The sequence below is a fragment of the Macaca thibetana genome, chromosome 4 (genome assembly GCF_024542745.1).
Source record: "Macaca thibetana thibetana isolate TM-01 chromosome 4, ASM2454274v1, whole genome shotgun sequence".
Lineage (NCBI taxonomy): Eukaryota > Metazoa > Chordata > Mammalia > Primates > Cercopithecidae > Macaca > Macaca thibetana.
In genome coordinates this window covers 53,371,268-53,387,293 of record NC_065581.1, presented here as the reverse complement: position 1 = coordinate 53,387,293, position 16,026 = coordinate 53,371,268, and positions in this window count along the sequence as shown.

Genomic DNA, 16,026 nt, shown 5'->3' with positions numbered 1-16,026 from the left:
AACATTCAATTCAACAATTTGTATTGAGTACTGTCCAGTTACAGAGAACTGCACTAAACCAAAAGTCTCTGTCAAAAAATAATGCTTAAGTTCAAAAGGCACAACACAAGTAAAAAGCAATGCTTCCTAACAACAAAATAAAACAAAACAAAATGAACACTTCCTTCCCTTGGAAACTGATGCCTTTAAGCACACACCCTGCCAGCTTAATTTTCTGCTGATTATCAGCTCTCCTACTGCCTATAATGAGGGGCTTAAGAAGAGGAAGAGCAGCTGGGAACAGGAAGTTCACAATGATGTGGGAGGTTTACTGGAAAATTATCTGCTAAGGAAATCATTTCAGTGGTCAACATTGCTAACAAAAATACATTGCGCTGACAAAAATATTGAACAAGCTTTGTGCTCAGTGGAACACAGTGTTTTGTTTTCTCCACATTGAAGAATTTAATTTCAAATGCACCAAGGTGCTCTTGTGAGTAGTAAAATAAAAACATATTTAAAAGCTTTGCTGAATTCATAATCAGATATGGCTATGTAATTTCCCAATCTGTTACACAGAATTGAATACATTTTTCCAGCTTTACTGATGTATAACTGACAAATCAAATTGTATATATTTAGGTATACAATGAGATGTTTTGATATACATACATGTTGTGAAATGACTACCACAATCAACCTAATTAGCATAAACATCACCTCACATGGTTACCATTTTCCCTTTTGTGGTGAGACCATTTGAAACCTACTCCCAGCAAATGTCACAATACCACATGATTACCTATGGTCGCCATGCTGTACATTAGCTCTCCAGAACTTGTTCATTCTGCATATTGAAATTTTGTACCTTTGACCAGCATCTCCGTGTCCCCAACTCCTCAGCTCCTGGCAACCACCATTCTACTCCTTACTTCTGGGACACAGTGTTTTTAATCTAAAAAAAAAAAAAATTGTGATATTTTGTGTGTACATTCATGAATTTCTTTCCCATTTTGGGGATACCCTTAACATAGTCTAGAGATGATTTGTGTATCTGCTTTTCTTTGCTCTCTGCTCTTGATTGGTTGCTCCCAGGCTGGAAAAGAGATGTAACCTCAGGAAGGAGATGTGTGAAAGACGATCCAACTTGGGAGAGTTCACTGATGGCTGGCCCTGAATCTTAGATCTGCAAGTGGTTGCTGTGATGTTCAGGTCCAACATCTCAGGTCTCGTTCATACATCTCCACTTCTCACCGTCACTCACTAGATCCCAATATCACAGGCTGTGCAGAGGGAAGACTACTCCAAAGCTTGTTTTCTTCGCATCTAGCCAACTAGTTCTGTTCTCAAAAGAACTGAAAGGGATGTTCAGCCTTGATGGTCAGTCTGCTAGGAAAAGAAATGGAGCCAGGAAGCCAGGGTTGAGGATTTGGTTTTATTCCTTACTGTCTGTATGATATGAGATAAACACTGAGCTTCTTTGAGCCTTAGTTTCCTCGGTATAAAACGAGGGATACTAGTATTATCTACCTTGCAAAATTGTTGTAAAGATTTAGTGAAATGTAAACTGTATAAATGACCAATGCCTTCTAAAAAATACTCTGAACCTGTGTGTGTCTCTGTGTGTGTCTGTGTGTGTGTGTGTGTGTGTGTGTGTGTGTTTTAATGTTTGGAAATCTTAAACACTTAATAGAAAACATTTGTAAGTGATGACTGAAATGAACCAAACTTTTCCTACAAACTTTAGCCTACAAAGCTCCCAGCACACACCTTAGCACAACCCTGCTCCTTCTGAATAGGCGACACTGAACACTCCAGGGAGAAAGTCAGATTTCAAAGCGCTTTACCTTGTTCTTTCCTCTTTTCCCGCCTTGGCCTCCCAGGTAATTTATTACAGAGATCTGGCAAGGCTTCACAGTGAATGAGGCCTGGTGGTGCTGCAGGGGGTGACAAAGGCAAACCGGATCCTGTATTTAAACAAAACTGAAGGAAGTGCAGAGAGCCCGCATTTGGCTCTCCGCGAGCTCTCCATATGCCGGCCCTCCCAAGCACACACTGGGGAGCATTGTTCACAGTTTGAGAGTCATCGCTGCAGCCTGCACTGACGTGAGTCTCCACCATCAGCTAAGAGGAACACTGGTCTCCCACACAGCAGCCAAATCCAAGATCGATGCTTCCCAAGGAGCACTAGAAACCAAACATAACAACAAGAAATGACTTTCCAAACACTCTTTCACAGAGAAAAATAGAGAGTACAAACAATATTTTCATCATTAGTAGTTATAAAATATTCATGATGTTCTAGGGAGATAAAAGGTAAGGATATCTCACCCCTCACCCATCCCCACCTACCCTGACCCATCCTTCCCAACCTCACCTGTAAAAGAGTTCAAATTGGACTTGTATAAATTCCCCCAAAGAGTGTACCTACTTCTGAAATACAGAGGAAAGAATGTTCTTCCTTCTTACCTTCTATTAAGGAGTTAAGAGAAGGTAGTAATATATAAAAGTTCCTGGCATATGCCAAGACATTTTCTTTTTTCTGTTTCTTGTTTGTTTGATTTTTGTTTTCTGAGACAGGGTCTCCCTCTGTCACCCAGGCCAGAGTGCTGTGGTGCAATCATAGCTCATTGCATCCTACAACTCCTAGGCTCAAGTTATCCTCCTGCCTCAGCCTCCCATGCAGCTGGGACTACAGGTGGACCACCACGTCCAGCTAATTTTTTTTTTCTTGGTAGAGACAGGATCATGCTATGTTACCCAGGCTGCTCTCTAACTCCTGGCCTCAAAGGATCCTCTAGACTTGGCCTCCCAAAGTGCTGGGATTACAGACATGAGACATTTTCACAGACAGTATTTAATCCTTACTATGACACTTTGAAACAAGTATTCTTATGCCTATCAATGTGGAAACTGAGAGTCAGAAAGATTAAGAAACTTACTCATGGCCAAGCACAGTTGCTTACGCCTGTAGTCCCAGTGACAGGTGAAGCCAGCTGGGCTTCTGGGTGGGGTAGGGACTTGGAGAACTTCTCTGTCTAGCTAGAGGATTATAAACGCACCAATCAGCACTCTGTAAAAACGGACCAATCAGCACTGTGTAAAATGGACCAATCAGCACTCTGTAAAAACGGACTAATCAGCACTGTGTAAAATGGACCAATCAGCACTCTGTAAAATGGACCATTCGGCAGAACATGGGTGGGGCCAAATAAGGGAATAAAAGTCGGCCACCTGAGCCAGCAGCTGCAAGCCAGTGGGATCCCCTTCTATACCGTTGAAGGTTTATTCTTTTGGTCTTTACAATAAATCTTGCTGCTGTTCATTCTTTGGGTCCACACTACCTTTAAGAGCTGTAACACTCACTGGAAGGTCTGCGGCTTCACTCGTGAAGTCACCGAGACCACGAACCCACCAGGAGGAAGTAACAACTCTGGACAGGCACCACCTTTAAGAGCTGTAACACTCACTGCGAAGGTCTGCTGCTTCACTCCTGAAGTCACGAACTCACCAGAAGGAAGAAGCTCCAGACACATCTGAATATTGGAAGGAACACATTCCAGACACACCATCTTTGAGAACTGTAACACTCGCCGCGAGGGTCCGTGGCTTCATTCTTGAAGTCAGGGAGACCAGGAACCCACTGGAAAGAACCAATTCTGAACAAATCATCGATTTGGGAGGCTGAGGCGGGCAGATCACCTGAGATTGGGAGTTCAAGAGCAGCATGACCAACATGGAGAAACCCCGTCTCTACTAAAAATACAAAATTAGCCGGCCATGGTGGCTCAGGCCTGTAATCCCGGCTACTTGGGAGGCTGAGGCAGGAGAATCACTTGAACCCAGGAAGTGGAGGTTGCAGTGAGCTGGGATTGCACCATTACACTCCAGCCTAGGCAACAAGAGTGAAATCACTCTGTCTCAAAAAAAAAAAAAAAAGAAAGAAAAAGAAAAGAAACTTATTCAGATTCACATAGAATATGATGGGTAAAAAACAGTATTCTAACCCAGATCTGCCTCATTCCCTCTATTTATTTATCTTCTAAAACATGATGAAGTATTAGTATAAACTATCGTTGTAATTCTTTGCTTGGTGAAATAGCAAAAATATTGAGATTATTTTAGAATAAATGAATAAATCCTGGGCATTTTCTTCTAAAAGGCAATGTTTACTAGTGGAAAAACCCTAAAAGATGACGCCCTCTTGATATTTGAAAATGACCAAGTTTATTCAATAAGTCTCAATGACTCAAATTCTGATATTCCATTGAAAACTCTGAGAAGGCAAGAAAATACTACCAAATCGTGAGACCTGTCAAGGGGAGAAGAAAGGCCTTTCATTAGAAAGTGAACATTCAATCATTCTTGGCTCACAAACATGTATGGAACTGTTGTGACATATGTCTTAAGCAATTTATTACCAATAACTGAAGGTAGCAAGTGATTACTCAAATGTGACTGAGTGCTCAGTACAGTATACGTTCTACTTTTTTGTATGTTTGAAAACTTTCATAATAAAAATATTTTGATTTTGTTTCTTTTTAATTTTCCTTATTTTTATTGAAGTATAATTTTATATAGTGAAGTGACAGGTCTCAAATATACGGTTGGACGAGTTTCAACAGTTTACATACATCTGTTTAACCCACGCTCCATTAAGATATAAAATATTGCCATAACTCCCACAATTTTCATCGTGCCATTCCAGTCAATCTCTGTCCACTCCCTGCCCCACTAGAAACCACTGTCCTGATTGCTTTTGCAATAGATTGCATTTGCCTGTTTCAGAACTTCATATAAATGGAATCTTACAGTATGCACCCTTTTGTGCCTGACTTCCTTTCACTCAGTATAGCAATATTGAGGGCCATTCATGTGTCGTATGTATCAGGAGCTATTGTGTTTTTGTTATCGCTGAGCAGAACTCTGCTGTATGTAAATACCATGTTGTTTATTCATTCTCCTGCTGATGGACATTTGGGTTGTTTCTAGTTTGTTATTTTTGTTGAGGCTGAGGCTGGGAAAAGAGAAAAGAATAAAGTTTCTTGAAATCTGATTTTCTTCCTGGAGTATTCAGTATTATGAATAAAGCTGCTATGGACATTCATGTACAAGTCTTATCTGTGTCCACATGTTTTCATTTCTCCTGACTAAATACCTAGAAGTGCATTTGCCAGGTCATAGAGTAGGTGCATGTTTAACTTTATGAAAAACTGCCAGACCAATTTTCAAAGGGCTTACATAATTCTACATCCCCACCAGTAATGGATGAGTGTGCTCATGGCTCCACATCCTTGCCCATATTTGTTGCTATGAGTAGTGGTATCTCATTGTGCTTTAATTTTCATTTCCTTGATGCCTAGTGATGTTGAGTGCTTTTTCATGTGCTTATTGGCACATCTTCCTTTGTGAAGTGCCTGTTCAACTCTTTTGCCCACTTTGTTTTTTAACTTAAAAATCATATAATCTCAACACCCAGCAATAACCCTCATTAACGTCTTGGATTTTTTTTTCTGTGTATTTACTTATTTATGCAAATATATTTATTACAAAAAAGGATTCATTTTTTAACTTTTTTCATTTAATAATTCAATTGGTCATGAACATCTTTCCCTATCACTAAATATTGTTCTATGCCATCATTTTTAAATACATGAGTGTTCATTGCAGCTTTATTCACAATCACCCAAACTGGAAACAGCCCAAATGCTTTTCACTTCGTGAGTGGATAAACAAAATGTATTGTCGAGCTGTACAATAGAATGCTACTTAGCAATGAAAAGGAGACAAACTACTGATAAACGCAACATACATGCAAAACCATTCTGAGAAGTAAAAGAAGCCAGACATAAAAATGTAAATACAAACTATAGTAAGAATGCAAATACAGTCACAAAAAGCTTGGGGCTGAGGGTGGAGGGTGGGATGGAGTGATGACGGGCAAGATGTTGCTTTTGAGGGTGATGAAAATATTCATATATTGGTTGTAGCTGTAGTTTCACTTGTGTTTGCACGCCTTAGAACTCATCAAATTGTATATTTTGTTCTGTTTGGCTTTTTACATTAAAAAAATGTATTACTAATATTACTTTTGATTGACAAATCATAATTGTATACACTTACAGAGTACAATATGATGTTTTGATTTATGTATACAATGTGGAATGATTAAACAAAGCCAATTAGGATATCCCTCACCGGCTGGGCGCAGTGGCTCACGCCTGTAATCCCAGCACCTTGGGAGGCTGAGGTGGGCAGATCGCCTGAGGTCAGGAGTTCAAGACCAGCCTGGCCAACATGGCGAAACTCCATCTCTACTAAAAAATACAAAAATTAGCCAGGCATGGTGGCGGGCGCCTGTAATCCCAGCTACTTGGGAGGCTGAAGCACGGAGAATTGCGTGAACCCGGGAGGCAGAGGTTGCAGTGAGCCAAGATCGTGCCACTGCACTCCAGCCCGGGCAACAGAGCAAGACTCCGTCTCAAAAAAAAAAAAAAAAATGTATATGTATATGTATGTATATATACATATTTTTATATATATATCCCTCACCTTGCTTACCTATCATTTTTTATGGTAAGACATTTGAACAAATTAAACATTTTAAGGGGCTGAATAATGCAGGCAAATTATAGCTCAATAAAAGTCATTTAAACAAAAAGCATTACTGAGGAGATGCAGTATAGGATACAGATTGGGCACTACAGGAAGTGGGGCAAGCATGGCTGATACAATTAAAGACAAGACAAGAATCAAGTAGTCAGAAGCATGGAAGGATAGAAAGTTGAGATAAGAGAGTACATAGAGTTTAGATCTTAGAAAAAAAGAGTTTTAAGTTGAATTAGAGCTCTCAGTTAAATCTAGTTACAGTTATTTAGGCTAAAATGGTGATTCATCAATTCATAGAAGGTTTTTTAAAAGATTGAACAACTCAAATCAGACAGTCAAGTGAAGCCAGGACTTTTTTTCCAGCTCTCTGATTTCTGACACCACTTTAAGCGAGGAAGCAGGAAGGAAGGATGCGTAGGGTGCCTCATTATAACCTCACAAGTGTAGGGTCCCCAGGTGGTCTTAGCAGGCAGGGATGGGGGTGAGGTCACAGATTTTTCTGTGGTGTTTAGCTGGAGTAGAGTCATTATTGTCTAATAGTTTTCTGTCTCCCTAGGCTGTCCCTTTCTGATCCTTTGGCAAGAGTGAGCAGGCTTTTTCTAGGTGATTGTTGTGTGTGTGTGTGTGTGTGTGTGTGTGTGTGTGTGTCCATTGATATTTCCAGGTTGCTGGCTTCTCAAGCAACCAGTCTGGGATATATGTATACGAAGCAAAAAGAAGGCCCAGGGAGCTCACCCTCTTGTTCCTCTGATCCTGAGGTCAACTGCTGGTCTGCCTTCTTTCCACCTTTCAGAGTCTTCTTTTCTTTGCCTCATATAAAACGTACAGGGATTTTTTTAGCTGTCCTCGGCAGAAAGAATAAAGGAAAAGTATGTCTACTCAATTTTTCTGGAAGCAGAAATCTCCTTGATGGCTTTTTAAAAATTAGATTGTTTGTCTTTTTTATTATTGAGTCACAGGAGCTATTTTTTATTCTGGATACAAGTCCTTTGTCAAATGTATATGTTGTGAATATTTTTTCCCATCTGTAGCTTGCTTATTCAATTTTTAACCGTGTCTTTTGATGAACAGAAGTTTTGAATGTTGATGAAAGTTCATTTCTTCAATTTGTTTCTTGTACAATTAGTGCTTTGTGTGTCCTGAAAAAGAAATATTTGCCTACCTGTAAGTTGTAAAAATAACCTCCTGTGTTTTTTTTTTTTTCTAGAAGCTTCGTGGTTCTAGCTTTCATGTTTAGCAATATGATTCATCTCAAATCAATTTTTGTGTTTAGCGTGAGGGATGAATTTCAAGTGGTTTTTTTTTTTTTTTTTTTTTTTTTTTCTGCATAGATAGCTTGTTCCAACACCGTTTGATGAAAGTGTTTCCTTCCCCTTTTAGTTTCTTTGGTACCTTGGTCAAAAATCAATATATGGCCGGGCGCGGTGGCTCAAGCCTGTAATCCCAGCACTTTGAGAGGCCGAGACAGGCGGATCACAAGGTCAGGAGATCAAGACCATCCTGGCTAACACGGTGAAACCCTGTCTCTACTAAAAAATACAAAAAACTAGCCGGGCGAGGTGGCAGGCGCCTGTAGTCCCAGCTACTCGGGAGGCTGAGGCAGGAGAATGGCGTAAACTCGGGCGGCGGAGCTTGCAGTGAGCTGAGATCCGGCCACTGCACTCCAGCTTGGGCGACAGAGCGAGACTCCGTCTCAAAAAAAAAAAAAAAAAAAAAAATCAATATATGGGACTATTCTTATATTGTATTCCTATCCAGTGATCTATTTGGCTGTCTTTATGTCAATACCACATTGTCTTGATTACCATGGCATTATAGCAATTTTGAAATTAATAATAGTATACATCCTCCAACTTTGGTTTTTGGCTTTTGATTTTGTTTTTGTTTTTGTTTTTTTGTGCTTTTTCAGAATTCCTTTACCTTTTTTTTTTTTAAGCTTTTAAGTGTTTCTAAAATGAGTGTTGTAGAATTATTATTTTTTCCTTAAATGTTTGAGATAATTTATAGTGAAGCCATTTTTTATGTATAGCTTACCTATTTCCCTTCTTTAAGGAATCACAGTCCTCCTTGAATGCCGTCCAGTGTCTTATCATAGTTAGTTTATATATTATGCGTGGTTTTGTGGTTGTTGAGAGTGGAGGGATGTCTGGTACTAGTTACTTCATCACAACTAGGCCAGAAGTCTGTAGTAAAATGTTTAAGTTGATGTTATTATTAGGGTAATTTTAGATTCAACAGATGCAATATCATCCCAATATTGAAACTACCTCAATATTTTATACTAATTGCATTTCCATTGACTCTACCCCCAAATTACTCATATAACTATATAATTCAGTATTAGCAAAGACTAGCACAATGACCAACAGTCTTATACCTGCCACCTAGATTCAAGTATTAATAAATAACATTACTTTTACTCACTTCAATTTTAAAATGCTTTTTTATATGGAATAAAAAGTAGTAAAGTTAAAGATAGAGTTATTTTGTGTAACTCTGACATGGCCCAGGAGCATGTTTTGCATCTCATTCACTATGCTTATTAACAACAGATTAAACATTTGAAACCCATTATTTAGAGACTTACATGTTTCAGAAAAGTTATCATTTAAATATACAAAACTTTTCTAACAAAAAACATATGTGTGTATGATTCTGGCATTTTATCAGAAAAAAAAGGTGTTTCCCAGTAGAGTGCACAAGAACTTTGCAATTATGTTTGTATCTTCTGCATGGGTTTGTCCCTGCTGCTTCTCGTCATAGGATTATACCCTGTAAAAAACAATCACTTTCCAAAATGATATATAATACCCCGGTTAAGGGGGAATTATTAGGCTCAAGTTTCTCTGCATAAGGAACCATGCTGGAAACCTAATATTTTGCTTATCAGGCCTCCTCTGAGCCTAAATCTACTTTCTTAGACAAACAATGAAATAGATTGCTTCAACTTCCCTTTTGGAATTAAGTGGGAATATTAAACAAATGATAAAGTAAAATTTAAAGCCACTGGACAGTTGTAGTTCTTGCCTTCACTTAAGTGAAACAGTTTCGGCTCTACTCACTTAAAGTACTCCCACCTCACCATTTGGACCACTTACGGTCTGAAGGCTGCATCTTACTCCTGGGTCCAAAGAGCTAGGGGTGACAGCTAGGGTCTACCATGGTATACCAGGGGGAACTTTGAAGCAGGAGTAAATTTTAAAAGAAGGGCCTTACAGATTGTTATACTGACACTGTCATTAAAGGACAATGTTACATTAATGTTGCATCCTTTGAAAAACCTTACGATATGGAGAATATGAGGGAACACGGAGAATGTGAGGGAACATGCTAACTGAACAGCTCTAGGGAAAACTTGTTTGTAAAAAATACATTAGAATAGCCAGGCGCGGTGGTTCATGCCTGTAATCCCAGCACTTTGGGAGGCCAAGGCGGGTGGATCATGAGGTCAGGAGATCGAGACCATCGTGGCTAACACAATGAAACCCCGTCTCTACTAAAATTACAAAAAATTAGCCAGACGTGGTGGCAGGCGCCTGTGGTCCCAGCTACTTGGGAGGCTGAGGCAGGAGAATGGCATGAACCCAGGAGGCGGAGGTTGCAATGAGCCGAGATCCTGCCACTGCACTCCAGCCTGCACGACAGAGCGAGACTCCATCTCAAAAAAAAAAAAAGAAAAAAACCAAAACCACACACACACACACACACACATTAGAATATAATGTAGCAATTGACATGTTCCTCTGTTTATGGTACTGGTAAATTCTGATTTTTGCTAGGATTGCTTGAGTCCTTTTCTTGCTGTCTGTCCCCAGTCAAAATTAACTACTTGTGCAATGGGAGTCAAAAATCATGTTAATCTCTGCCAACAAATACACAATCAAAACAGGCTGATGGTTTATTGCAAACTCATGGTGTTTCAAAATCACCAGGAAGCGATGAAAAATTTAAATGCCCAACCCTCATTCCTAGACATCTGAATTTGATTGATCTCAGTGGAGACTAGGCATCAATATTTTTTCATGGTTTTTTTTAATTTCATAGAATCTTGTTATGTTTTCTTTTTAACAGTTTTATAGTTTTACCACTTACATTTATGTCTTCGGTGTATTTTGGGATAATTTTTATATATGGTATGAGGTCAGGGTCCAACTTTATTCTTTTGCATGTGGATTCTCTAATTGCTCCACTACTGTTTGCAAAAAAGGCTATTCGTTCCCTATTGAATTGTCTCAGGAGTCTTGTCAAAAATCAGTTGCCCACATAGACGCATGGGCTTATTTCTGGACTCTTGATTCTATTCCATTGATCTATCTCTATCCTTATGCAAATACCACACAGTTTAGAGTATTGTAGCTTCGTCGTAAGCTCCAAATTGAGAAGTGTGAGACTTATGACTTTGCTTTTTTTTTTTTTTTTTTTGAGAGGAATCTCACCCTGTCTCCCAGGCTGCTGTGATCTCAGCTCACTGCAACCTCCAACTCCCAAGTTCAAGTGATTCTCCTGCCTCAGCCTCCTAAGTAGCTGAGATTACAGCCACATGCCACCATACCTCACTAATTTTTGTATTTTTAGTAGAGAAGGGGTTTCACCATATTGGTCAGGCTGGTCTTGCACTCCCGACCTCTGGTGGAAGACCGCCACGGTCTTCCAAAGTGCTGGGATTACAGGCATGAGACACCACACCCGACCTGTTATTCTTTTTCAAGATTATTTTGATTATTCTGGGTCCCTGCATTTCCCTATGAATTTTAGGATCAGGTTTCCAATTTCTACCAAAAAAAAAAAAAAAAAAAAAGCCAGCCTGGATTTGTACAGAATTGTGCTGAATCAGTTTGGAGAGTATTGCCATTTTAACAATACTAAGCCTTCCAATTCGTTAACGTGACATGTTTCCATTTATTTAGGCCTTCTTTATTTTCTCTCAGTGATGTTTTATAGTTTTCAGTGTATAAGTCTTGCAGCATCCATTTTTTCTTTTTCAAGCTTTTCAGGTGATTACCATATGCAGCCTTTGGTGAGGAGCATTGCTTAAATTCCCAAAGATGAGGAGCATTTCTCATTGTCCCCAAAATCACAACTCTTAGGTAATCTGTCCATATGTGGTCCTGTTAAGGACAGGAAAATAGGGTTTATCTTGACCAGGAAGACCTACTTCTGAGAGATGTCCATTTCATGACGTTTCATTAAAAAAACTCTGGTACTAATATTTAATTACACCCTACAGATAATCCTAGAGTTGCAAAATCTTGAGAGGCCTAAGAATTTATTTATGCTGCTCCAGAGTGGTGAGAGTCCATCTTATTTTAATGTCTGCTAAGAGCAAATGTTCTCTGAACAATCTCCATCAATAACCCATTCCCATGTTAACTAACTCTCCTCTGAAAATGTCTTCACCCACCTTCCCCAACCCATTACCTCTGCTTTCCTATTTATAATGAGACTTTTAACCCCCTGGGTTCTCCATTCCATCTGTACCAAATTTATGATCTGTCTAAATTCCCATTATTACAACTTCAGGCCATTTCTCAGTGGATCTGAGGAACGTCTGTTCACCATTTTGAGTACAAAGACTAGAAAGCTCCTGTTATTTGTTTTGTTGTTTGGTTGGTGGGTTTGATTTGATGTAGATTGATTTTTTTCCTCTGGTTCTTGATTTTTGCCTTTCTGACACATACTATTTTCTAGGTTTGGCAAAACCACTGTGAGATCTAAATGGAATGAAATGACCTCTCACCTTAATACCATGTTTTGTGATCCCATTAATGGCTAAGGTAGACCATGAGTAGCTGAAAGTGTTGACTTAGGATGCTATTCTGACAAATAGCCAGTCTGTCTTTGAATAAGCTTTGAATAATGTCAACACATTGATCTATCTGTGGACATAGTCTGTCCCTGATTGCACAGTTCTCCCTTTCCTCTTTTTTTTTTTTTTTTTTTTTTTTTGAGTTTTTTGACAGAGTCTTGCTCCATCACTCAGGCTGGAGTGCAGTGGCATGATCTCAGCTCACTGCAACCTCTGCCTCCCGGGTTCAAGCAATTCTCGTGCCTCAGCCTCCCAAGTAGCTGGGATTACAGGTGTGCACTACCATGTCTGCTACTTTTGTATTTTTAGAAAAGATGGGATTTCACCATGTTGGCCAGGCTGGTCTCGAATGCCTAACCTCAAGTGATCAGCCCTCCTCAGCCTCCCAAAGTGCTGCGATTACAGGTGGAAAGGGAGCCACCACTCCTGGCCTCCCTTTCCATTCTTGACCTCTGGGCCTCTCTAGGTCCTGACACGATCAGCACCTGTGTAATTCTAGTCCACATAACCTACCTAGAGCTGGAGAAGCAGTCTGGATTTCCTGAATACTGATGGAGGAATTACCTCTTCAAATGGGACTGAAAAATAGGCCTAAGATTCTTGTCTTTTTCCTCCTACAATGCAAATGATGGATGATGCCACAATCATGACACTCTTTCATGATCTATCCAGATACTGAAAAAATCTAGAAACGTTTTATAGAAAAAATAAGAAAATAGTGCCCCAGATCTTTTCTCTTAAGTTGGTGTTCATAAAAGCATTTTATCCATCATATCTGTCAGTCATTTAGAATTTTGAAAACTACAAAAACATGGTAAAACACAGGACCAGTCTAATTTTTAAACTCTAAAAATCATGACTAGTTGCTTTTCAGTACATTTCTCCACAGGTATATTAATCAGGCAAAGAAGTAATATAATTGAAGAATAAGTTTAGGCAAAACTTATTTAATCATTTTAATGTTCCATCTGTTGAATTTTTAAGTAATAGCATTAGTATAATTAGCATTAATGCAAATTTCATTCGTATCATTGCTTTGGTTTAGTAATGATATGTGTTGTTATTATTAATATAAGTGTTCATGGCATCGTTCTTGTTAATTAACCACTTATGCATCTTTTGCCTATTCCTTTATTCCTGTTATACATCTATCTACATGTCTCATTTAAAAGAAATGAGAAACTACAATGCATTACAAGGATTTTCAATTTTCTTAATTATTGATAGTACCTCAATAGTGAGGTCTTATTTGGGGCTTTGGAGAAAATTGGGCAAGATGTATGCTTATCTTTTCCACTGAAGAAAGCATATAAACTATGTAAGAAGTGACAGTCATTCCATTAAAGGGATAATCTTGGATCTGCTCTGATTGTTTAAGATCCTAAACTGATACAGTGTTTTCCTATTATCAATAAAATATTAATTACAACATGTTTCACATTGAAGGCTGAGGCTGAGATCCTCTGGTCTAGACTGATGGTCTCCAATTTGTTTTTTATGTACCCCCATCATTTAAAAAAAATGCAAGTATACACACCCCAGTGTGTGTGTGTGTGTGTGTGTGTGTGTGTTTTATATATATATATAGAGAGAGAGAGTTATATAGATGTACCATTGTGCTGATGTATTCTGTACACAGAGAGAATAGAAAACATTAAAGGGTGACATAAAAATAAATATCAATTAAACTCTAAAATCTTGTTCCATCCATGTGGATTGTGTTGTACAGAGTTTGGTAAATTTATTTTTTCCCCCTTTAACTTCCAGCAAAAATGAAGCAGAGAGTTGTTTCAAGGTCCACCAGGGAATACAAAGTTTCTGGTCTCATATTTTGCTCTTTGATAAGGAACTTAAAACTGTTAAAGAGCAGGTTAGATGTTTGCTTATGCATGTAATCATGTTATGTGGGTGTTAGAAGGATTTTGGGTTCCCTCCAGAAGATCCCAGATTGGATTAATTTTGACATCTTGTATGAACTCCAGAAAGAAGATAAAAATGAGTTGTTGTAGAGGATTCGGCTTTTTCTTTTATCTCCCCACTCTCTTTCCATGGAAGAAATAGTACAGAATTTTATGCAACTTTCATGGTCTTTTCCTTTTGACAAAACATCACAGTGATGAGCCTTTATGAATTGTCTATAAAAAAAAAAAAAAGGTGTGTCATGAGATTCTTCATAGAAGTACGCATTTGACTTTTGATCTCTTCTGTATCTCGTTGTTTTCTTTATTTTAGTATCCAGAGTAAATTGTACGGAAATTGCAGTCAACCATGGAGAGGCTTTTATTTCATTATCAAAGGAACTGAATCAATGGTGATTCATTTACTTTTCCTTCCTTGCTTTTTTTAAAAAACTGTTTTCTTCTGATTATAAAATTTTTGAAAAACACAATAAACAAAAGAACAAAATTAAAGTCATCTATAACGTCATTAATTTAAGATAATACCAAGATAGTACATTTTTCTATGAAAAATAATGCTTTTCAAAATTAGGATCACATTCAATTTACCATTTTATTTCATCATTATTTATTAATACCTAATCATAATGAGTTTTTTTCATGTCATAAATTTTTCAAAAGCCTAATTTTTTATATCATTTTTAGTTTAAGTTCAGGGATACATGTGCAAGTTTGTTATATACATAAACTTGTATGATGGAGGTTTGTTGTACAATTATTTTGTTACCCAGGTATTAAGATTAGTGCCCAATAGTTATTTTTTCTGATCCTCTCCCTTCGCCCACCTTCTGGCCTCAAGTAGACCCCAGCACTTGTTTTTCTTCTCTATGTGTCCATATGTTCTCATTACTTAGCTCCCACTTAAGTGAGAACATGCAGTATTTGGGTTTCTGTTTCTGTGTTAGCTTTTTAAGGACAATGACCTCCAGCTCCACCCATGTTCTTGAAAAGGACATGATCTTGCTATTTTTCATGGCTGTGTAGTATTCCACAATGTGTATGTATGACATTTTCTTTATCCAGTTTACCATTGATGGGCATTTAGATTGATTCCACGTCTTTGCTATTATAAATAGTGCTTCAGTGAATGTATGCATGCATGTGTCTTTATGATAGAACAATTTATATTCCTTTGGGTATATACTTGGTAATGGGATTGCTGGGTTGAATGGTAGGTAGTTCTGTTTTTAGGTCTTTGAGAAATTGCCACACTGCTTTCCACAATGGCTGAACTAATGTACATTCCCACCAACAGTGTATAAATGTTCCTTTTTCTCTGCAATCTCACCAGCATCTGTTATTTTTTTACTTCTTAATAATAGCCATTCTGACTGGGGTAAGATGGTATCTCATATCATTCTGATTTGCATTTCTCTAATGATCAGTGATGTTGAGCTTTTTTCATATGCTTATTGGCCACATGCATGTCTTCTTTTGAATAGGGCCTGTTTGTGTCCTTTGCCCACTTTTTAATGGGGTTTTTTTTTTTTTTTTTCTGTAAATTTGTTTCAGTTCCTTATAGATGCTGGATATTAGGTCTTTGTCAGATGCATACTATGCAAATACTTTCTTCCATTATGTAGGTCACTGTTTGCTCTCTTGATAGTTTCTTTTGTTCTGCAGAAGCTCTTTAGTTTAATTAATCACATTGGTCAATTTTTGTTTTCTTTGTAA